The sequence below is a fragment of the Myotis daubentonii genome, chromosome 12 (assembly GCF_963259705.1).
Source record: "Myotis daubentonii chromosome 12, mMyoDau2.1, whole genome shotgun sequence".
In the NCBI taxonomy this organism is placed as follows: Eukaryota; Metazoa; Chordata; class Mammalia; order Chiroptera; family Vespertilionidae; genus Myotis; species Myotis daubentonii.
In genome coordinates this window covers 60,430,157-60,455,292 of record NC_081851.1, presented here as the reverse complement: position 1 = coordinate 60,455,292, position 25,136 = coordinate 60,430,157, and the positions used below count along the sequence as shown (strand labels likewise).

The 25,136-nt window shown below is 43.6% G+C and overlaps 2 long non-coding RNA genes and 2 pseudogenes across 2 annotated transcripts; 1 reads left to right on the top strand and 3 right to left on the bottom strand.

The window, feature by feature from the left end:
* The first annotated feature begins 904 nt into the window (after nucleotides 1–904).
* On the top strand, nucleotides 905–16,137 carry LOC132213447 (uncharacterized). The gene is made up of 4 exons (XR_009448004.1): nucleotides 905–1,416; nucleotides 10,599–11,041; nucleotides 11,299–11,404; nucleotides 12,252–16,137. It is a non-coding gene; the product is annotated as an uncharacterized LOC132213447 (long non-coding RNA).
* LOC132213448 (uncharacterized) lies at nucleotides 2,940–7,033 on the bottom strand. Its single transcript, XR_009448005.1, has 3 exons — nucleotides 6,927–7,033; nucleotides 3,830–3,889; nucleotides 2,940–3,573 (listed from the first exon to the last, which is right to left on the bottom strand). It is a non-coding gene; the product is annotated as an uncharacterized LOC132213448 (long non-coding RNA).
* LOC132213445 (large ribosomal subunit protein eL36-like) lies at nucleotides 5,708–6,435 on the bottom strand (annotated as a pseudogene).
* A 282-nt stretch (nucleotides 16,138–16,419) lies between the features above and the next one.
* LOC132213704 (ferritin light chain-like) lies at nucleotides 16,420–24,180 on the bottom strand (annotated as a pseudogene).
* Between the last annotated feature and the right edge of the window lie 956 nt (nucleotides 24,181–25,136).

The window sequence follows — 25,136 nt, the reverse complement described above, 5'->3', positions numbered from 1 at the left end:
GCCTCTCTGTGTGCTCACATGGCCTTTCCTCAGTGAATGCACGGGGAGAGAGAGAGAGAGAGAGAGAGAGAGAGAGAGAAAGAGAAAGAGAAATCTCTGTCTTCCTCTTCTTAAAGGGCACTAATCCCTAAATGAAAGCCCCACCCTCATGACCTCACCTAAACCTAATGACCTCCAAAGGCCCTGTTTCCAAAATACTCACACATTGGAGATTAGAGCTTGAATGTATGATTTTGCAGGGGGACACAACATTCAGCCCATAACAAGTACTAACTAGTATCTCTGGAATGTACTAAACTAAACTTTGGGGGGTGGGGGAGGAAGAGAGAAAGAAAACAACAACACCACACCAGGGTCTGGACTCGGGGGGAGGCAAACAAGGGACCAAGGACATAGACTTCAAGGAGTCACCCACCCGCAGGCATCCGCCCTGCACTCGAATGACCCTATAACTCAACGAATCAGTGTGCCTTCCCTGCTTGTCTCACTCCAGCCCTGCAGCAATGTCCTTTGCTCTTGGGGAACTCTGTGTCTAGGAAGGGCGGTATCAGTATGGGTCAGATCAGGAGAAAGTACACAGTGATTTAAGCAGGGAAGTTTTAATACAAAGAATTATTAACTAGCAGCCTATTGTTTAGAAATCCATGAGGGCATAGAAGGAGAGAATATGACAAGTGAAGCCAAAGAGTTTTGACCTTCAGGGTAAGAGTGAGGACTTTGTTTGTCCCTTTGGGCTGTGCCTGAGTGAGCATGACTTGCCCTATTTATTAGGCAACATGAGACTGTGCTGCATTTCCTTTCAGAACACCCCAGGCATGTAGGCTATTTAAAAAATCTAAATAACATCTCAGTCAGACTAACATTCTGAGAGAGAAATGTTTTAATCTGTTTTTTTCCCCCAGAATGGCCTTTTCAGTCTGAGAGGGAGTGCAAACAGGGTGGGTGGTGGTCGATACATTTGGAGACTTATGGGAACACCGAGGTTTTGGCAAAGGCACACATAAATTTCAGAGAAGACTTAAACATAATTTCATATCACACAAACTGCACAGTAGAATTGGAATGCAGGTCAAAACACAACAGCTGTTTATCTTTCATTTAAACTACCACAACAGGGTTGCTTAAACAAATTCCCTTCCTTTCTCGAACTTTCAAACTCTTTAATATTTGCATAATGATTAATCTCCGGCTCCAGAGGAAATTCCCAACGGAAAGAGACAACACAGAAGCATTTTAAACTCCGACCACATGGAAAAGAGTGAAGAGGGAGCGTGTCAAATCTTCAGTGTTGGAGCCTGCTCCCTCGGGAGAATTCTAAATAATGGCGGTCATCCTGTTGAATATTAAACTGAGGACTGGATGGCTGAGAGAACACAATCCCAAACATCTGGACACTGTCTACTAACTAGGCCAAAGGTACAGCTCCAATTAAAGGTTGATATCACAGCCCATATTCATATCGTGGTAGATCTTAACTATGGCAAGAAAGTTTGGTTCTATGCTGTGAAAGAGGCTAAATGCTTATTCTCAGAACCATGGAATACATCCCCACCTGCTCATCCAAGGAAAAGTCTAGTATTTTCTTTTTCATACAGGGTCTTCAACTAGCTGTTCATTTACTGTGATTTCAGGAAGTTTTTAGCTGGGGAAAGGGCCCAGGCTTGAAATACACTTCCGGACCTCAGTATTTGTCCTGTAACATCAAGGCATCTGGCTAAATCAACATTTTAGAATTACAAGGGGAATTTTAAAATAATACCCAACCCTGGAACCCAACCCAGGCTAATGAAATTAGGATTTTGGCAGGTGGGGCCACAACATCAGTATTTTAAAAAACATTCCCAAGAGATGCCAATGTGCAGCGAAGCTTGAGAGCCACTGGAAGCTCTCATACACGGTGTTATTGATACCTCTGTGATGATCATCTGTGGTAAACCTTGTGTGTATTTTAATCATTGTTCCTGATAGATAAACTCTCATAGAAGTTAACTGCATGTGGATATGAATATGCATTTGGTTGAAGACTAAATGAGATTACCTAAAAATGAAAACAACTGTACTAGGTCCCAGGACTAAAGGGAAGTTTTATTTAAAAAATTTAAAACATTATATTGTTTTCATAAGCAAGAAAACACTAACAAAACACTCCCTCCCCACTTACCCTTTTTGCATGTTGGGGCTTAGGACTGTTTTCAGAAGGCTTTTGAAGCTTGACCTCTGAACATGATAAAAGTATTTGTGTTATTTGGTCAGAGCTGGGCTTCTCAAGTAACTTCCTGTGTTTCTGCTCTGAAAGACTATTTCACAAAAGAAGCTGAAAGTTCTATGTGGATATGGGCATTCTCATTGTGGAGGGCCTAATATAAAGTGATCATTCATTGTGTACCCAATGACAATGACTAACCATATCTCATGACTCCATTCTGAATCCAGTACTAAATGCATAGTTCATGGATCATATTCATCAACCATGGCCATCATAAATATTCATCTAATGTCTGTCCTCATTAGGTGGTTATTAACATGTCAAAGATATTTGTGGAGAAAATGAAAGTGATAAATTCTATCTACATTTATTCTTATTTGAAAGGCTAATTTATTTTTAGAGTAGTCTGATAAAATCCCTTATTAAGAGGAAGATTCCTTTAGCAACAGCCTTCTGTTTTCAAGCAAATAATCTTTTATTTTTCTTTCTTTTTTTGCTGCAAAAAACTTTATTGTTTCTTTTGGTCCAATGCATGGGAGGGGGCTTCAGGGTGGTTAAAAGAATGGCTAGTAGTTTCCGAGAGAGGCACAGGTAAAAGCCAGACACCAGGGGGATGCAGAGGAGCCTCTCAAGGGCCTCTGGGCTCCAAAGGCTCCTAGTCGTGCTTGAGGGTGAGCCTTTCAAAGAGATACTCACCCAGCCCAGCCTGGGGGTCAGCCATCTTGAGGAGGTGAGTCAGGTGAAGCCCATCTTCTTGATGAGTTTCACCTCCTCACCCAGGAAGTGGTTCTGCAGGAAATCACAGAGCTGAGGGTCTGCGTGAGTAGAACCCAGGGCCTGCAGCTCTAAAAGGGCCTGGTTCAGGTTCCTCTCCAAGGCCAAGGAGACTTCCATGGCATGCTGAGTTTTGCCCACTCATCTTGGGGAGGCTTCAGCACGTCCTGGAGAGAATGTGGCCACCGCGCTGGTTTTGCAACTTTAAGAGATGCTCAGCGCCCTCCAGCTTCTTCCCTGACAACTCATGGAAGAAGTGGCCCACGCCCTTGAGAGCCACATCGTCCTGGTTAATAGAAACCCAGAGAGAGGTAGGTGTGGGAGGCCACAGATGTAGGTTGGCCAGGCGGTTGACTACAGCCTCCACCTCGGTGGAATCATTCTGACGAATTTGGGAGCTCATGGCTGTTGGCCAATAAGGAGTTAAGGTAGAAAAGAAACTGGTGGGCCCCAGTCAGACCTACTGAATATAAATCTGCTTTTTAACCTTTGCTGGTCCCAGAGGTGGTTCTGAAAGTGGTGACTGGATAAGATGCAGGAGTGTGTCTGGAGGCTGGAAGAAGGGGCGTCCCTGGGTCTGTTCCATCCAAACACTGTTGAAGCAAGAAACAGATCTGGGCTTGCTGAGGGCACTGCCTCAAGCTAATAATCTTACACAAAAAAGTTTATTAATGTTTTGCTTGTTGAATGGACTTTTGCCAAATGATGGACTATGTAACTAGTCTGATTCAGAGAAGGATAATATAAAGCACAGCTCTTAAAGGGTTGAATTGACACCCTCTCTACTAATAGTACTTGGAATTGTTTTTTGAATGAAAAGAGGTGGCAGTGATTCATTCCCACCCTTACCTGGTCTCCTTGGTGATCAATAACCCATTCTGAGATTGTTGCACGGACTTGGTACATAATCTGTGAGTAGAACAGAACAGGGATTGGCAACCTTTCTTTAAAGAACAAAACTATAAATATTTTAGGCTTTGCTATTCAACTCAGGTGTTACAGCACTAAAGCAGCCATAGATAATATGTAAATGAGTGGATGTGTCTGTGTTCCAAAAAAAACTTTATTTGAAAAAACAGGTAGTAGGCTGGATTTGGCTTACAGGCCCTAGTTTGCACACTCCTGGAACAGAAAAACCCCAATAGGGTGTCAGACTGGCTCTCCAGTTACAGTGGGTGGATATAAGCCAAGATTGGGAATTTTAAGTAAATCCAAAGAAGCCAATGGTTGTTGGTGTTCTATATGAGCAAGCAGGTCATTATGATTGGAAAAGTCACGAGAACACATTAATAGTAAGAGAGTGGTAATAGCAATGGCTAATGTTTGCAGAGGACTTGCTATGTAACTTGTTTTAAATACTTTACATGTAATCTTTATCATCCATGAGTTCGTAATCATACTAAATTAAAATTTATTGGTGACTTTTAGAGGATGCTAAGGAATCAAGTCATTATTTGGAAACTGGAAAATAAAGGTTTTGAAGAATTTAATCAGTATTTTCCTAAAGCAGTGGTCGGCAAACTCATTAGTCAACAGTACAACGATTGAAATTTCTTTTGAGAGCCAAATTTTTAAAACTTAAACTATATAGGTAGGTACATTGTTATTAACTTATTTAGGGTACTCCTAAGCTGGCCTTTGCTAAAAACATCCTCAATCTGATTGAGGTACGTTCGCTGAGGTCGACCCCTTCCAACTCTCCCACCCACACTCGTCTTGTATACTTGTTTCACCCAGGCCGAAAACCGACTTCTGCGCATGGGCCATGAAGTTTCAATCGCACTGTACGTATGCGCCCGCACGTGGTATTTTGTGGAAGAACCACACTCAAGGGGCCAAAGAGCCACATGTGGCTCGCAAGCCACGGTTTGCTGACCACTGTCCTAAAGGAAAGGCTGTATAAATGTTTGAGACAGTACTGAGATGTCTTTCTGAAGGCCCATTAGCAGGTCCCACGGGGCTGGGTCCCTGGTGCCCTTTGAGATCATCAGTTCAATCACACATCCTTGTATTGTTTTTTCTTTCTTTTATTTCTCACTCCCCATATCCCCGTCTCCTATTTTCTGGGATTCCCAAATAAATGACTATGTGCAAACTTCTATCTCAGGCTCTACTTTGTGGAGAATCCAGGCTAGGATAGCATTCTATTCAAATTCTTGAAAGAGAATCTAACCCCACTTGGCATATAGATTTGGTTGTTTGGTTATGATTCCACTACTGGTCCAATCTCCCTTGAAGACTGTCCCTTCCAGAAGTGTAGTGGGACTTCTTAAAGCAGAAGAGGCAGATGGATTAACATGACCAGTCTGGAGCCTTTTCCACTAAACGAGTGACCTGCTGACCAGAGGCAGCACCTGGGAGCTTGTTAGAAATGGGGAAACTTGGGCCCCAGTCAGACCTACTGAATATAAATCTGGTTTTTAACAAGATTCCCTTGGTGATTTGCCTGTACATTAAAGTTTAAAAAATGTACTCTAGAGGGAGTGATAATTATCCAGCTCAGGGATATTTTTGGAAGAGATAAGATGTTGAAGACAAAGGTCAATGGGAAGCACATACAGGGGAAAGGGAACACAAACTATTCTATGGGTAGTTGGAAGAGCAAAAGAGGAAGTGAATCTATGTGAACACACTTTAAATCCACAATAGGAAAAACACTCTGGACCTAGGTTGTTTCTGTTTTTTGTTTTCCTGAACAGGTTTTATTACCTACAGAAGGGATGGGGCTCAGTCCTTCTTGCCTGCTGCCTTCCTCATGACTGCAAGAACATTGCTCAGCTCCTTTCTTCCTCTTGGCACGGATGTGTGTCCCCACCCTTTTCTTGATGAATTTCAGGCCCTCTTGTTCGTAGAGACCTTGAGCAGCTTCATGGTGTGCCGCTCATAGAGGGCAAAGCCACACACCTCTCAGATCATGTCCTGCATGAGCTTGGTATGCCTACTGAGGTGCCCATGGTAACCACTGGGCCTCAGCTTGCTCACTTTCTTGGTCACCTTGTGGCCCTATTTGAGGCCATGGCCATGGGGTAGCCCAGAGCCATGGCTGCTACTCCTCAATGGCTGTTGTGGTAGAAGGACCCACAGCTGGACTTATTATACCTTGCACCATAAACCTCAAGAAAATGTTCAAGTGGGAAGATTAAAAAAAAACCCCTAAATCACCAGAAAACAATGTCTACATGTCATTGTAGACACAAGAGCAGGTTCTTATTGAGCAACTGTTAAGCATGGAACCCAAGGTTTGTGTTGGGGTGGAGTGTGTGTCCACGAGGAGGGCAGAACCAGTCTTGGCAACCCACCACTTTCCTCTAGATCAGTGGTTCTCAACCTTCCTAATGCCGCGACCCTTTAATACAGTTCCTCATGTTGTGGTGACCCCCAATTTCATTGTTACAAATTGAACATAATTAAAGCATAGTGATTAATCACAAAAACAATATGTAATTGTATATGTGTTTTCCGATGGTCTTCGGCGACCCCTGTGAAAGGGTCGTTCGACCCCAAAGGGGCTGCGACCCACAGGTTGAGAACCACTGCTCTAGATACTCAGCTTCGCCATTTGCCTCCCAAACTTCTTACATTGTGCCCCTTCAGTTCACCAACCCCTCTTCCATGTAAAAACACAGTTACAGGCACGGTGTACTGGCAAATGTTTTAACAATTGGCTATTCAGAAAAATAAACAAACCTCAAATTTATAGCATTTGTTCTTCCTGTAATATAAATACTCCCACCATGGCTGGTGGTAAGCTGCCTTGTGGCATTACTGAACACAGACTTGGGAGGTGGTCCAAAGTGGCTCCAGCTAACCACTGTAAATCCGTGGGAGAAAGAGCAAGAAAGAAAGTAAAAGGTCAAGAGGTCACCAGAGAGTGAGAAGGAAAATTAAGTGGATGAAGACATGGAGTTAGCTTTCATTGCTGTGATTCAGAAGCATAGCGACCTACTTCAAGTCCAAGGGTTTGCCTCATCTCCTTGGCTCTGTGCTGTAGATCTGGCCATTGTGTCCCATCTATGTCTCAGCTTCAACTTTATTGAGAACTTTATGTTGTAGCTTCCAAAGAACCAGAAACTCAGCAGGAGAAAAGGTTGTAGGACCGCCAGAGGAACTCATGTTCTGTATTTACCGAAGCATCTTCCATAAACAGTGTCCAGGCTCTGGAATGCTCACACCCACTCTTCATGGACACGCCACACCCCACGCTCCCCTGTCTGAGTGTAGTCTAATGACTCCCACCCAGCTTCCCCAGGTGTACACACCCTGCTTCTCTGGCCAGAGTTCAAGCCCTCACTTGGTTTCCTTGGACATCATCCAAGAGCTACATACCTGTCTTTTCTGGGAGATTTCCAGCTGGCACAAAACTTCCTTCCCTTGGGGATAGTAGCAGATAATGCACACCGATATCTAATGCTGCAGGCACTGGCAGACAGCTTAGACCTGTCCCCTGCCCACAAGCACTGCCTTGGCAGCTCTATGTTGGTTTCTTAAAGGCATGAACCAGGGGTACCATCCCTTCTGGGCACCTCCCAAGCTGCAAACCCATTGCTTTCTGTTTCTTGCAGCTCTGGGTCAGCTGAATCACCCCCTCTTCACCTTTATTGACAAATCACACTCCTGAATTTCCCATAATAGCTTTGTTTGCGCACCTTTTACTTTTTCTTAGAAAGCATCCAGTGCTAAGAATCCAGCTCACTACAGGCAGCCCAAATGAATGCTTCTTAACCTGCCTGAAAAGTAATTTTTTTGGAACCTTATCTTTGGTGATTTTCAGGAAAGAAACATTCCCACTAGCAGGTTAAAAGTCTTCACTTTTGCAGTCCTAATATCTGCTTGGAATGTAACAGCTTGTTTAATTCTCTCCCCAGATGAATGGACCGTCATCTTTAGATTTATGATTTGCTTTTTATTTCTTCTAAAATAGAAACAGAAGTAGTGAAAGTTCCCTTATCTCTGTCTGTTGGAGCTGGGGCCCCTTGTCTGAGGATTCCTTCTTTTCCAGCCACCCAAAGCAGCCACTAGTTGGGTTTATTACTTTTAATTCTCATTCTCTCTCCAGGAGGTTTTCTCCTCTGAGCACATAAACACATCACCACCCTTTCTCACAAAGTCAAGGCCAGCTGACACAGATGAGGACAGTTTGCACTGACAGAAGCACCCCAGGTGGCTCAGCTAAGTCACCACAGAATTGTGTCTTCTTCCCAGATTGGCCAAGGCACTGGGGCCAGGGGTCAGTGTGTCCTTCCTGCCAGCTGGGGACCTTACTCAGCCCTTTGAGTGTTCCATCCAGAGTGAAGCCAGAGGTCTTCAGACTAAAAAGAAGTAATGCCTTTAATTCAAGCCCAAGTTATGCAGGAAGGAATTCCAGCTTTTGCTGTCAAGCCTTGGTCAGAGAGGCCGACCAAGCTGGAGCATCCTTGACCTTTCTTCTTTCTCCCAGATGCCCAACGCACTTACGTCCAATTTTTCCTCTAACCCTCCACAGAGGGTTTCATTCTGTGGGGCCTCTGGTGAGTTGGGAAGGCTGCCAATCTGAACACAAAAATGGAAGTGCCTGAGGGGAGAGCTGCTTCCCAAATTTGTGGCTGTCACAGAGATGAACATCACCAAATGGCTCTGAAAGAAAAGATGGAAAGGCTTAACATTGTAAGCAGCTCTGAGATTAGACTGTCTAAGCCTGTGGTTGCCAACCAATGGTCCCCTGGTGGTCCATGAGGTCTGAAAGGTTGGCAACCACTGGTCTAAGCAACAGGTTCAAGATGAGGCAGGAGCCATCGCAGAGAACACCCTGCAGTGGGATTGCTAGCGTTATGATCAGGGTTCCGGGGAACTATCAGAGAAGGTCAATGGGAGTGGGCATTAATGGGTCCATGACTCAAACCCAGGAACGGGTAAGACCATAGCAACTAAAGCCATACAGAGGTGGCATGCTGTGTAATTGTAGCAACCCCTGGGGACAGGCATTGGGCCACAGGATCAGACTGGCTGACCCCTGCCAGTGAGCAGATGACCAGCTATTGAACTAAAATTTGGACTGTGAATACACCCAGAAGAATTCTTAGTACATGCACTCAAATATGTTAGCTCTCCCCATCTTTTATTAAAGCCCTTCTTTGGATGGGGGGCTAAAGTAGATGTGGACAGAAAATGCATAAGATCAATTTTACCTGAGCCTTGGATAGTGTAGGTACTCAGAAAATGGTTTATTGATTGAAACGTAATACTAGTAGGGCTCATCCCCTGTCATGAGGGTTACGGTCATGGTCTTCTAAAAGTGAGGGATAGTGACAAATGTTCAGAATGTCCCACAACTACAGATGGACTGTCCCTCTGCTAGGACGGGGCTTTATCTGTTTACTTCAAAATGGTGAAATGTGAAGTGATAAGACATAGCACCAGGCATTAATATGTCTTGAAATCAAGGTAAGTGTGTCAGATGTGGGCATTAACATTTATCCTGAAAGTAGCCTTTCCCTCACCCTCCTCTCTTCCAAAAATATCTTTCCAAGATATTCTCTATTGTTTTGCTCAGTGCAGTCAGGTCTTACTCAGTTTGCCTTATAAGGAATTACAGGGATTCAAGAGCTGTCGCCATAGGGAGTTTTTCCTACTGTTCTGCCTGAATTGCCTTCTGCTTAATTTTAGTTCATTATGCCCGTAAACTCAGGGAGGGCTTTATGGAGCAAAAGGCCCAATCATCGTGGGAACAATGAGTCATTCCAAGAACAGTGAACTGGGCTGGAAGGCAAAGGCCAACGAGGAGGGGTGGAAGCTGGGGGTGCGTGGGTTACTGAGAACAGCATCAAAGCAATCTCTCTTCTCTCTCCATTACTCCCACTAGGGGGTGCCCAGCATCCCAGAATAATCTCTGTTACTAGGAAGTTGAGGTTTGAGGGGACTGACTAATAGAAGGGTACGGGCTGACTCAGGTTTCCTACATCTCTGCCCTTTGAGAAGAGATCTGGGGGGCAGGAGGGGTGAAGGGGAGGAGGAGGAGGGGAGAAGGGGAGGGGAGGGGGTTCACTTTAGTTAGTACACAAATGCCTCTTAAGCTTTTGGGGATTCTCAAGCCATGAAAACCACTGGTCTTGAAGTCAGTGACTAGAATAATTGCAGACCAGAAAAGTCCTCCTGGGCCCAGCAGAGGTGGCAGCATATTTTACCCCTAGGGGTCAAGAAGTTGTGGGAATAAGAAATGAGCAGGGCTGAGGGGTTGGAGGTCAGGGATGCAATAAAGAGCAAGGATGTGGGGAGATTCTGAAACAGAGTGGGCAACAGGTATGCATAACAGCCAGGGAGATGTAAGCTTATTTTGAGGGTCTCAAAACATCTAGGCCTTCAGAATGGCCACAGCAAAACTTTTGGTTATGAATAGTTTTGTGGAAAGAACATGGAACTTGTACCTTGACAGGCAGGAGTTCAAATTTCAGCTCAAGCATTCAGGAGCCATATGACGTTGGGAATTTAGGCAAGTTATTCAATCTCTTTGAATCTCAATGGTCTCATCTTCCAAAGGAGACTAATGAGACTAGGGTTATTTGAGAATTTAGAAAACAGTGCCTGTAAAGCACTACATAAATCTCTTCTTCCTTTCCTTCCCCCTGTTTGTAAATGACTGAAGGCGAAGAAAGGAGATGAATCTACTACAGTTGTCCTTGTATCCCAAGACCTCAGACACCAAGACAGACTGCAGTCCTGGGGCAAGAGGCTCCTCCTTGTGTCCAGGGATTTCTGCACTGCAGAGCTTCCGGGAATGTGCAGGGCACGCTGGAGAAGCCCTGGCCCCTCTGACCCTTTGGGCCAACCCTCATACTTTGCAGGCCTTTGGACTCTACTTTAGAAACCAGCCCCCGACTAAACCTGTAGAGGTCACCATCTGGTCCTGAGGCTTTCCGAGGTGGAGAATGAACTTGTTTTGCCCACAGAGGGCCAACGCCTAGAATTCAGGTGTGGTGCTATCCCGCGTCACCAGTCAATCCATGCGAATGTGACAATGACTCACAATTCTCTGCAGCACAGTTTTCCAAAGTATGGGCCATTGGCCCTTTGCACCAACATCTGCAGGTGAGCTTGATAAAAATGCAAATTCCTGGCCCCCTGACACACGTGTGCAATCAGACCCACCAAGTTTAAATGCAATGGCTTACAAAGTTACCAGCCCCGGATTACACTCCAGCATGGAAACAGAACGCCATAGGTTTCCAGAGCAGTCTCTAGTGGGGGAAAGTTGGGGCCCTTCAGCAGACTTCCTGGTGCTTCGGAAATCATACCCTGCAGGTGTTTCTGACCCTGCGTATTTATAGAGCCAACTCTGTTCCTAGGTACTTACTTCCCCTGGAACATCTTAAATGTTGTTGGAATCATCGCTGTGAATGTCACAGGAGACCATTTCTGTGGATACCTGATGAGACAGAGTGTTTTGGAAAGGTCAGTTTGATTCACTCTTGAGCACAGTAATAACCTGGCTTTCTGTCAAGGCGGTGGGCGACGGGGGAGTTTTGGTTCTTGTTTCTGGGGATGGGTAGCCCAGGATAAAAGCTGATCACCAGCTGCCGCTTCCTTTGCATCAACTGGACACTTGCTACCAGGTTAGCAGTGTTATAACAAGGTGGGGCAAAGATGACCCCTTCCTCCAAAGCTGTGAGCTCGGATCTAAAGAGAGGTGGGCTCTGGACTCAAACAGGTTCCACAGGCTTCCTCTAGACAACGGGCTGCACGAGCTGGCTTTTCGGAAGGAACATGTGACTGAGGCTCACTCTCTAGAGAGACAAACCTTTCAGACTTAGACACACAATAGTGGCAGCAGCTTCCGCATTATTTTGACTGGCTCCTATAGCCCTTGGAATAAGAGGGTTCACTTTGGCTTCTGGGGGGTAGGGGTCTCTGCACTGTAGAACGACAGGGGTGTCCAAGACATACTGGGGGCTGCAGACAGAATTTACAATAAAGACTCACATCAGCTTCAAAGTACCCCCAAAAATGAGCATACGAATGCTACAAAGAAGATCGTTGTTGCTACCTTAATTCTTTTCTGTGGGAGATAAATATCGATAAAATAAAAACAAAGCAGGTCATTGTATAGCAAATGTCACTGTCCTAACTGGCCTGCTGGTTGACCCCTACAAGTCAAGGGTGGGGCCTTGTGGAGCTGGTTTCAGCCTCCTTCCTTCAAGGGGGGCTGCGTCCCTACATGGGGAACTGTAGTAAAGAGCTCCCCTCCACAAAGCATCATGGGCACCCGTCCCAGTCTGTTCTTTCCCGTTTTGTTTTTTAGGAACAAGGGGATTCAGCTGACTCCACTGGAGGGGGCTCCCGTCCCTAATTTACTGTTCCATTCCTAAGGCTTCACCCTCCTGGGCTCAGTGTGAGCAGACAGCACAGGAGGCTAAAACCACCGTTGAGATTCAAGTTCACAGACACAGAGCTGCCCCTCCACTGGGCCAGAGGCAAAGAAAAATCCCAACCTCTTTCTTGTGATCATCTGGTTTTATTGAACCTGGAAAGGAAGTAAATTCCAAAGGCAGGAAATGACCCAGGGACCATAACAACATGTGAAAAGCCAAGCCGGTGCTTCCGTCACTTTGTTTCAAACTATTCTAATCTGTGTCCCGGGAAGCCTAACCCATTACCAGATGGAGATCTGTTTTCAGTCGCCTCTTGGCATCTGCCACTCCCGGCTGGTGACATTTGCACGTTTCAGAAGGCAAACCTGTGCCGACATCTTCAAACTTCCGGAGAGGTGCAGCCCCAGGAAAGTCCTTGGGTCTCTGGCTGACAGCACCAGCCATCTGACGCGCTTCGTCTGCAGCCGAGCTGCCGCTGGCCTCCAGCCTAGAACACTAGCACGCCGTGTCTGTTCTTGAAGATTTGCAGAATCTGAAATCAAAATGCCCCATGTTGCCAGAAAAAGGCAGGCTCCCTCCCTAATCCCTTCTCACCAGGCTTTCCTAACCCGATGAGTCAGGAAGGACAAAAATGTGTCTGAAGATCTGGGGGTGGCCCTGTTTCTCTTTTTGCTTCTAAAAATGTCCTCCCCTTTTCCAATGTGTGTAATGATTAGGGATGCGGTTGTACTTTTTCTCTGGTCCTTCCTCTATCAGCTCTCACTTGGAGAGACCCTTCATTTACCACTCATGAAATCAGCTCTGCAAAAGCTCCAGGCCCTCTGATGAGGAATTAGTCACTCACTGTTGCAAAGAAGTTCTGACTTCACTTCTGTCCCCAGGAGCAAGGCAAGAAAAAACTCCTACCTCTTCTCTCAGAAGGAACCATCATTCAGCTGCTTTGTTCTGGTCCCTGGGGGCCTGTATTTTCCTAGGCTTTTAATTTTTCCTGAACACTGAGCATTAGCCTTCCCACGAAGGCTGTGTGCCAGCTGGATTCTAAACACACCGATCGAGGTGGCTTCTAGGATACCTGCTCCAAACAGGTACCCTGATAAGAGCTCCCCTCCCCCAGGTAATCAGAAAGTAGAAAGTAACTATAGTTGAATGAATAATGCGCCTAACTCTTTCAACACTTTCAAATGTTAAGCAGATTAAAGTATAAAGAATCCAATATATTTGTTGACATCTGGTTCACAGAAAAGTTCTAGCAAGAAACAAGTGGGAAGTTCCACATCAAGCTGGGGAAATGGCAACAGCGGTGGAGGGCTGCCATCAGATCCCTGTCCCTGTGCGCAAAACCACCCTAGGCCACTGTCTACAATTACGTTCTGTTTGTCAGGAAAGACGTCTTAAAAAGTATGTTCTGCCCAGCCATGGTGGCTCATTGAGTGTGGACCTATGAACCAGGAAGTCACGGTTTGATTCCCCCTTGGGGTACACGTGCCTGGGTTTTGGGCTCCATCCTCAATGTGGGGTGTGCAGGAGGCAGCCAATCAATGATTCTCTCTCATCATTGATGTTTCTATCTCTCTTTCCCTCTCCCTTCCTCTCTCTGAAATCAATAAAAACATATTTTTAAAAAATGTTCTGATAAGCTTGGCTTTCTCCATGGAAAGGGAATATAGTCTCCATTACAAGACAGCAGGTTGATATCAGAGGCAGGTTGTATCCACTGTGGGCAGCTGGCAGTAGATAGAAGATAAAAGAAGCTAAGAGATCTTCATAAAAAGGGAGGGGGAGAGAGAGAGTGAGCGAGCCTTTTTTGTTATTGCTGGGAAGAGACGGTCTTGTAGAAGATATAAGAGATGTATGTGTCTGTCTCTCCCCTTTGCTCTGCCTATGGAAAATGAGCCAGGAAAAAGCTAGAAACAGGAGACAGAGGGAGGCCGTCTTCCCAACTGTTGACAGCAGCCAAACAGAATAAATAGTTTATATTTTGATGATCTTGACAACAGTAATCATGAAGAGAAGGTATTGACCCAGATGAAAGAAATAGGCTTTTAATTTCAAGCTATGCTTAAGCCCCAACGTGCTCCTATCGGAGCCACTTACATCATCCAAGGGACTTTTGACTACAATGACAGGAATTTAGGGTAAAGGAAATCATACAATTTAATAGAAAAATCAGGATTAGATTAAGATGTGATTGAGAATGATTAAAAATTTGCGGGAAAGGTACAAAATTATACATATTTTTGTACTGCTCTCAGTCTTGATCTAATTGTTAGAAAATGAACATAGTTGAAAATGGTGTTTATTTAAATGTACAACCGAGTCACAGATTTTGTTATTCCCTCTGGAGGCACATATTTGGGATGACTGGCCATTGGGAGCAGGGGTCTTCCAATCTTTGATAACCTTCACCATAGACAAAGAACAGAGGAGGGAAGAACACAGCTTCTTGAGTGTTAGCCACTTAAAATAGATTCTTGTAATTTTGCAAATGAGGGATCAGAATCAAAAATAGAAAAAGAATAGAGCTATGAGTCCTCAACTATGCTCTAAGTACCCAGGATACCATAGCAAACTCTTAGGGGCGCTGTGGCATATGTTAAATGTCAAGGAGTGCATGGTAATACTTGACATATGTTGGATGCCAGGTGAATGAACTACTAGGTCAAGATGACTCATAGTTTCAAAGTGAGATTGCTCTCCATTCCTTTCAAAGATGTTTTATCTTTGAGAAGTGGGGTTTTCAGCTGTTATAAAATGCAAGTACCGACTGAAAGTCAGTGTGGAGCAAGATGTGCAGGTGGTGGTGTCTTCACAGTTTCCAAGATGTGAGATGATGTTCAGCTTACACACCCTTTTATAAGCAACTGTGGTTAAGAATAAAATTAAAATATTTGTCTTTCAATTTATGTTTTTTTCCAAACGGCTAAATTATTAGGACTTAACTGTTGCATACATATTTCTGTTAGGTATTTCTTGTGGCCTAGGGGCTCTGTGAAAAAATTAGTGAGACATGAAGATGCTGTGTGTTGAGAAAGTTTGGGAACCTCTGAATTAGAGCAATACAAACTAGGTAGATTTTAATGGCTTAGGCTCATTGTTGAGAATAAAAAAGTGATTCTATCCTTTCCCCTTCTAGCCAGGCCACTGCTCCAGTATTTTACCCTGTTCTCCCATGAAATGAGCATTCTCGGTCTGAATGTTTTTTTAATTAATGCAACTATTTGGTAGACTATTAAAAGTTATCTTGTACAATATTTCTTAAATCATCTTCAGTGAAGGATTTGTAAAATTTTCTAATCTTCCATGGACTGTGTGATGATTGATTTTATGTATTAACTTGGCTGGGTCATGTGTACATGTTACATGCCATTTTGGTGGCTCTGACTCCTGGCAGTCTTGTGAATGAGTGTCCACAATGTCCTGGCCTCAACAGCCCTGTTCAGCTCTGGTAGATTCATGCCTGTGGCCTCTCTTATGGAGTTAACCCATCTCATAGTTGGTCTACTTCTTTTTCTGCTGCCTTCTATTTTTCTCAGCATTATTGTTTTTCAAAGAATCCTGCCCTCTCATAATGTACTTGAAGTAAGACAACTTCTGTTTTGTCACGTTTTCCCTCAAGCAGTGTTCCCTCAAGGATTAATTTGCTCTTAGGACTTCCTAGCTGTCTTTCTGGTGGTCCAGGGTATCCACAGAGCTCTTCTCCAACACTATAACTCAAATTAATCAATTTTTTTCTATCAGCCTTCTTAACTCTCCAACTTTTGCATCTGTACATAGTGATTGGGAATATGAGAAATGTGGATAATCATAGCCTTGGTCTCTAATCACACATCCTTGCTCTTTTTAAAAAAAAATATATATTTTTATTGATTTCAGAGAGGAAGGGAGAGGGAGAGGGAGAGAAACATCAGTGGTGAGAGAGAATCATTGATCGGCTGCCTCCTGCACGACCCCCCCCCCCCCAGGGGTTGAGTCTATAACTTGGGCATATGCCCTGACAGGGAATCGAACTGTGACCTCCTGGTTCATAAGTCAATGCTCAACCACTAAGCCACACCAGCTGGGCAACACATCTTTGCTCTTGATGAGCCTTTCCAAGTCTCAGCCTTCTCTTGATTTCTTGAATGCAGTCTCTGAATGGATGGCTGAACAAAAGTAAGCAAAATATTTAACAATTTTATTGTCTTCATTGTCAATGTTAAAGTTGTGTATTTCTTCTGTAGTCATGATTTTTGTCTTCTTGATGTTCAAATGCAGTCCTGCTTTGGCACTTTCTTCTTTCACTTCCATCGGAAATCGTTTCAAATCTTTGCCACTTTCTGCCAGTAAGGTGGTATCATCTGCATATCTTAAGTTATTGATATTTCTTCCAGCAATTTTCACTCCTTCTTCCTCTGAGTCAAAGCTCAGTTTTTGTATATGTTCTGCATACAGATTAAGCAAATAGGGAGTCAGAATGCCCCCTGTGTGAGACCTTTGCCTATAGGAAAGCATTCTGTCTCTCCATATTCTGTGCCGACAGTGGCTTCCTGTCCACCATACAGGTTATGTACCAGGACAATCAAGTGCTGAGGCACACCCATTTCTTTCAGAGCACCCATAGCTTTTCATGGTCCATGCAGTTAAAGGTTTTACTGTATCTATAAAACATAGACTAACCTTCTGAAATTCCCTGGAGCACTCCAGTATCCTGCGAATGCTCACAATTAAATACTGAGTGCCTCTTTTTCTGAATCCAGCTTGAACGTCCAGCCTTTCTTGCTCCATATAATGCAGAGAGTTGCATCGCCATGAGCATCACTTCACTTGCGTGGGAAATTAGAGCAATGGTCCTGTAGTGATTGCACTCCTGGGCGATGGAGCCCAGATATTTGATCAAACATTATTATTCTGGATGTTTATGTAAAATTTTTTTTTGATGAGGTTAACATTAAAATCAGTAGACTTTGAGTAAAGCAGATTACCTCTATAATGTGGGTAGGCCTTATCCAATCAGTTGACGGTCTTAATAGGAAAGACTGAACTCCCTTGAGCATGAGAAATTCTGCCAGCAGACTACCTACCAATGCAATAAAATAATTACATTTCGAGGAAAATGTTCATATGCTTAAATGTTGTGGAAATGTTAAATTGTTATAAATATTTCTAATTTCTTGCTTTCAGTTTTCATATTTAGTTTTTCTGATTGGTACTAGTTTGTGGAATACATGGAATAGCTCCGACCTCATATACATACATACATGCATACTAATTTTTATTCACATATATACTTATTTACTTTTTATTTTGAAATAGTTTTAAATTTACTAAAATGTTGCAAAATTGGTACAGAGCTTTCCCATCTATTCCCTCACCCAAGTTCCCCAATTTTTACATCTAAGTAACCATAGTACAATTTTAAAAATAAAGACATTAACATTAGTACAAAACTATTAATTAAACTACAAAGCTTATTCAAATTTCACCAGATATATTTTAAATAGTGAAGGCACAACTGTAGGATGTGCAACTTTAATAGATACTGAGCCAGAACATTTTTGCAGAATAAATTACAGCCATTGCTTTATTTTGTTTGCAGGTCAGCCAGTGGAGAGCCAGAAAAGATGGACAGTGATTGTGGATTTTTCTGTAGAGTAATATGCAAACCACAAACCTCAGTTAAAAACATCTCACTCTTGGAGTGGTAAACACACAATACAATACATAGATTAGGTATGATAGAATTGTACACCTGAAATCTATATAATTTCATTAACAAATGTCACCCCAATAAATTCAATAAAAAAGAAAAACGTCTCACACATGTGATCAAGCCAATACCACACCTCCTAAGCTTGTCTATCATTACTGCTAGAAATAAATTCTTTTGTATCTAGAAAGATTAGCCACCTAGTGACAGAATGCATAGAAAGCAGATGTTTGATTAGGAATCTGAAATGTTATACCCTTGTGGCCAAGTTTCCATTTGTCATCTCTTCTACGTTTGAATGGATGACCTTTCACAGAGAACGCGCCGTAATGGCTTTTTGGGCTCCTACTGTAATGACTTTACAAATTTCTGTCATGGCACCTGCAACACTAAATTGCTATAATTTGTGTGGGTGCTCTCTAAATTGTGAGCTACTCGTGGGCCCAACTCTGTCTTATTAACCCCGCTATCTCAGTGCCTGGCATTAATACCTTCAGCACAGCAGGCATGCAGCAATGGTCCAGGAAGGAATGAATCAATAAATGGAACACACAATAAAATCACATTGACATTTTCCCTCCTACTTGCTCTTGTTGAGAAAAGAGCCCGCACCTTGAAATTATCCCAGCGAAAAAGACAATGCTACATGTATATTAGAAAGGAAAAGCATGCAAGGGCCTTGTGTTTGAGAAACAGATAGGCTTTGAAGGCCAGGTGTGGCTTCAGAGCTGAATAGAGAATGCCGCTTTCACAAATAGCACAAGGGTGTGGGTGCTGACTCGCTCTATTCAGTAGATTCATTGTCCTCCCCAGGTAATTTTATCGGAGTAAAGTCTGCTTTCTGCTTAGGCTTATTATTAGTTATCAGTATTATTCAGCATTTCTACAGGACATGTTTTCAAAGTGTTATGTTCTTCATTCTTTTTTTTTTCTTTCTGATGGAAGAAAGAGTTTGAGCTAAACTGATGACATATATGGGGAGCAAGACTCAAATGCTCCCCATGTTCCTCATTCTTTTTCCCCCTCCCCCCTCATTCTTAATGATCTATGCAGATGATAGATAACGAAAGGGGCTTAATCTAGTCTTACACAGAGCTGGTACTCAATAAATTTTTGTTGACTGATTTATCACTGAACTCAGCTGGGGACAGGCGAGTGCACACTTGTGGGAAGAATACCTCCCCCACTTTTACCTGGAGGAGGTGTGGGGAGTGAGGGAGGAGAGTAGGTGGGGCAGGGGTAAAAGGTTGGAAAGGGAAAGAAGTGGGGATTCTCCTCAGATGGGAGTGGGGCACCTTTGGAGTCTCTGATCCACTTCAGCAATCCTCAGGGCACTCTGGGATTAGAGACTGGTCCTGTGTATTTGCCCTGTGAGGTAGTAAGTGCTTTGAGATTAGAGCTGCTGTTTCTTAGGAACAAACTCTTTGGGGACTGCTTTTATGAGACTGGTAATCCATTTTCAGCATTCTACTTACGCTTTTTATATCACCTGATTATAAAGCTGGGGAAAATAAGATACCAAGAGAAGTTAATGGGAATTCAGATCTTAGCCTTGGTCTCTAATGTGAAGTAAAAGCTGAATAATGAGATATTCTCATAGGTATTGCCATTACAGTAGGGTGACAAGTGACAAGGACTGTTGATCGTAAGGGTCCCTAGTGGCAAGAATAGACTGAATATACAGTTGGAAAATGGAGAGGGGGAGAGATTTACCTCCTATTTCTTAGAAACCTCACCTCCTCCTAGAAGCCCTGCTCAGTGGTTTGCTCTGGTCCTGTCAATTGAGAGATGAGAAGGGCTTTGACAGTGGGGGTTGGGTCGGGGTTGGTGGCTTTAGAAAGAATAATGTATCAGGTCCCTGGTAAGTACTCAGAAAATCCTGCCTCTTTCTCTCTTTCTCTCTCTCTTTCTTTCTTTCTTTCTTTCTTTCTTTCTTTCTTTCTTTCTTTCTTTCTTTCTTTCTTTCTTTCTTTTTTTTCACATATTTGTGCACTTTGGTTTTATTGGGCAATGACCACAATTATTTGTCTGAAACACAAGTTGGAAAAGGGGAAAGTTGAGAAGGTAAAATGCAAAGCTTTTCCAGCAGTCGGGTTGGCCGGGAGAAGTATGGAAATGCTCAGAAAAAAGTGCTGCTGTGAACTGAAACACCTCTCTCATTCTGGGCCTGGTAGGAAGGCCATTGGGGATGTAAAAGGACCAGCCTGGAGCTCTCAGCAAAGCACCAAAGCAGATTTCTCTAATCTTGAGCAGAAGCTCAGATCCATGTATCATAGAGTATTATGAGAATTGAATGATATAATGTTTGCAAAAGCAACCCACACAGAGCCTTCTCCATAAGCTTTTCTTGATATCTTATTTCCCCCAGCTTTATAATCAGGTGATAAAACACAAGAAAAAGACCCTAAATGGAGCCTCTTATGCTAGGCCTCACATCACCCAACCATACTTAATTCCAGGTGAGGATGCTGTTCAGGACTTCAGGCTTAGGTAATGAGAGAGGACCACCCGGGGAAGGGTGATCTCCCACCTGGAACCCTAAGATCTTGGAATTGGAGGGAACCCTTCGTAATCACTTAGTTCAGTTTCTCAGGCAAAACAGAAATACTTTCCACATCTCTCCTGACAGATAATAATAGCTAATGTTTATTGTGCATAGGTCAGTTATTGTCTTAAGACCATTTGTATGGATTAACCCATTTAATCCTTCCCAATCCCATGGGTAAGTACAGTTACCATCATGTACCTTTCAACTGCCTCAGTCAAGAACTCAAAGAGAAATCTATGAACTCATCTCTGAGAGTCCTTCTGTCGCTCAGGCGGCGAGGCCTCAGTCACACATCTGTGTCCTCTCTTTTGCGTTGGAGCTGTATAGCAACCATCAGCCTGTTCTCTGTATTTATGAGTCTGTTTTGTTTGTTTATATTGTTTAGATTTCACATATAAGTGAAATCATATGCTATCTGTCTTTCTCTGACTGACTTATTTCACTTAGGATAATACCCTTTCGGCCCATTCATGCTGTTGCAAATTGAAAGACTTTATTCTTTTTATGGCCAAGCAATATTCCATTGTACATATGTACCACATACTTCTTTCCTTTCTCCTTCTTCTCCTTCTCCTTCTCCTTCTCCTCCTCCTCCTCCTCCTCCTCCTCCTCCTCCTCCTCCTCTTTCTTCTTCTTGCTGCAAAAGGCTTTATTGTTTCATTTGGTCCGATACATGGGAGAGGGTTTCAGGGCAGTTAAAAGAATACTAGTAGTTTCGGGGAAAGGCTCAGGTACATGAAAGGTACATGGAGATGGAGACAGAGTGGAACTGCTCTCTGAGGTCATAGGAATAGTAAGTGGCACAGTCAAGATCTGAACCCAGGAAGTTTGGCAGAGCAAGAGCTTTTAACCCCTGTGCTATGCTACACCACCTCTGCAGTTAGCCAGCGTCTAGGTGGACACTTCCGGGGACAGGCACTCACTCCCCTGTGAGCTGGACAGTTCGCCTAAAGTTGTCTTCTGTAACTTCAAGCCATTTTTCCTACTTCCAGCCTCTAAACCCATACAGAATAGCCCGCTCCAACTCCCAAATTCAAATATTTTCAAATACTAAGAATAGTTTTTCTCTAGTCATAAAAATAACACATGCTCATTGTAGAAAATTTGGAAAATTCAGAAGGGTATAAAGAAAATAAGAATCCTTGATAACCAAGGAGAAAATAAATATTAACGGCCAAGAATCTATTAGCTTTTCATTGCTGTTTTAAAAATCCATGACTCATTAGCCACCCAAATAAAACCCATGGCCAACCAGATTTTGTCTTAATATAAATTCCCAGATGCAAAATTTTATATTTATCTCTTATAAACTCTATTTTGTTTGTTTGGGTTCTTTCGTCCCACTGAAACGTTTAAATGTAGATTCTGCTGTCTGTTAGTCTTCCAGCTTTGTAGACTATGTTGCTTTTGATAACAGGGCTTTCTAAAACTTTATTCCAGACACTGATAAAGTGCTGAGTAGGAGAGAGTCCATATACTATGAGGGCTCTCCCTCCAGGATCACATGAATCTACTCATCTATCATTTTGTACAGAAAACATAAATCCATATAATTGCATTTGCAAATGCATCGTCAGAATCCGAGTAAGTTTCATCTATGGGGTTTCTCAACTTTACTGGTATAGAAACTCTAAAAAAAAAAAAAAAGGATACCATTTATCTTTTTAAAAAAAATTTATTTAGTGAACCTAGGCTGACTCTGAGTGATCACTTCCTAATTCCTAAGTGCTCACAAATCATCATCTATATACTCCGTTCTAGAACTTTCCTGGAAATCACTGCATGCCCACCTGTTACTTCAGCCTTCCCACTGCAGTGGAAGTAGCTGTGTGCAGACACACTGGCCCTGAATAATATTTCATGGGGCTGAAGGAATGATCCCGTGGGTATACATTGTGTTATTCTTTCTACCTCAGGGGATCCGCTTCCTGTCAACACACAGGAAACTGGAAAGCCGCCGTCTAATAATGTAGCCACTGACAGGAAGATTGTTGTTGAGAGTGCTCTTCTAGATGACTCGATTGAATAATGTTGGTGAAGAATGACTGCAACTTCTTTTATTTATGACTTTGGATCCACTACAAGGCTGCCTGCCTTTACATAGCAGATGTGCGGCTCAGCGCTGCAGATGAATTCCTCTTTTGTTAAGTCCAGCCCTGCCTACAATGTACTAAACGGGACTTTCCGTTTTAAGGCCATCTTGTGGCGAGATGTATTATAAAGCCAAGAATTCTTCAGGGATTTATCTGTTTGGATTTTTTTTTAAAATCAGCATAGCTTAAAGCAAGCAAAATTATACTGTGTATATTCTTTACTTTTAGGAAAGTAGCTCAACATTATTTTCTGTGACTGTCACCCTGAGGACATAGAACTGGGACCAACTTGGGATTGCCAGGCAGCCTGCTGATAAATAAAACCAGCACCTCCACCCTCAGCCACACTCTCAGCTCACAGTTTTCCAGGGCACTCCTGATGAAGACTGCTTCTGTTGACTCCCCTGATGGATACTTTTCTCATTTCGCAACGGTCTCAACCAATAACTGACAGAGAAACCTACGGACTCATCTCGGAGTCCTTCTGTCGCTCAGGTGGTGAGGCCTCAGTCACACACCTGTGTCCTCTTTTGGGTTGGAGCCTGCTCTCTGTATGTATGAGTCTGTTTCTGTTTTGTTTGTTTGTTTATATTGTTTAGATTTCACATATAAGTGAAATCATATGGTACCTGTCTTTCTCTTCCTCCTTCTCTTTCTCCTTCTCCTCCTCCTCCTCTTTTCTGCAAAAGACTTAATTGTTTCATTTGGTCCAGTGCGTGGGAGAGGGCTTCAGGGTGGTTAAAAGAATGGCTAGTAGTTTCGGGGAGAGGCTCAGGTAAAAGCCAGACATGAGGGGAACGCAGAGCAGCCTCTCAAGGGCCTCTGGGCTCCACAGGCTCCTAGTCGTGCCTGAGGGCGAGCCTTTCGAAGAGATACTTCCCCTGCTCAGCCTGGGGGCCGGCAGCCTGCGGAGGTGAGTCAGGTGTCGCCCATCTTCCTGATAAGTTTCTCCTCCTCACCCAGGAAGTGGTTCTGCAGGAAGTCAGAGAGCTGAGGGTCTGCCCGATTAGAACCAGGGCCTGCAGCTCCAGGAGGTCCTGGTTCAGGCTTCTCTCCAAGGCCAGGGCGGCTTCCATGGCATGCTGAGTTTTGCCCACTCATCTTGGGGAGGCTTCAGCATGACCTGGAGGAGAATGTGGCCACCGCGCTGGTTTTGCAACTTTAAGAGATGGTCAGTGCCCTCGTGCTTCTTCTCCGCCAACTCCCAGAAGAAGAGACCCACGCCCTCCATGGCCACATCATCCTGGTTGAAATAGAAGCCCTGAGAGAGGTAGGTGTGGGAGGCCGGCAGGTGCAGGTTGGGCAGGTGGTTGACTGCAGCCTCCACCTCGGTGGAATAATTCTGACGAATTTGGGAGCTCATGGTTGTTGGGCAATAAGGAGTTAAGGTAAAAAAGAAACTGGTGTGTTGGCTGGTCCTAAAGGTGGTTCAGAAGGTGGTGACTAGATGAGATGCAGGAGGGTGGCCGGAAGCTGGAAGAAGGGGTGTTCCTGGGTCTGTTCCGTCCAAACACTGTTGAAGCAAGAGACAGATCTGGGACTGCAGAGGGCACTGGCTGTACCACACATTTCTTATCCACTCATCTATTGATGGGCACTTGAGTTATTTCCATAGCTTGGCTGTTGTAAATAATGCTGCAATGAACCTCGGGGTACATATGTTCTTTCAAATTAGTGTTTCGGGTTTCTTTGGGTATAATCCAAAGGTGGAATCCCTGGGTCATAAAGAAATTCCATTAAAAAAAATTTGAGGACCCTTCATACTATTTTCCACAGTGTCTGGACCAGTCTGCATTCCCACCAACAGTGCACAAGGGTTCCCTTTTCTTCTCATCCTCATCACCAACACTTGTTGTTTGTTGATTGACTGATGTTAGTCAATATGATAGGTGTGAGGTGATATCTCATTGTGGTTTTACTTTGCATCCCTATAATGATTAGTGACATTGAGCATCTTTTCATACGTCTATTGGTCATCTTTATGTCCTCTTTGGAGAGTCCACTGGTTTTCTTGAAAACTGTGAGATGTGTGAGTGCTGGTGGAGGGAAAGCTACTTTGGGACAATCTGCAGATTGGATTCTCCCCTTGGCCTCAGTGGTAAAAAAGGATGTGTGCCTTCACATCAACTTTCTCCCCTCTGCCCAAATCCCAGCATATGCTAATGGTTAAGTGTAAGCCTAAATGTCTTCGCTAAAACAGCCTCAGGATAGGCTCCTGATTACTCTGGATACCAGTAAAGAGAGGGCAAGAAATTCCACTTGGAGAATTTTTCAAATAGAAAATACCATTACTTCAGTCCTTAAGAAATCAATTCTCAATCTCCTCAACCTCCTGCTCTACCTTAATTCATTCCCATCTTGAATTAACCATGTCTGTTGTTTATCAGAATTCCATGGACTTGAGAATCTGATAAAGAATTTTATTTCCTTCTTTCTCCCCAGAGGGACTCAACAATCAGTGGCTGGAGGAATTCAAACCCCTTTATGA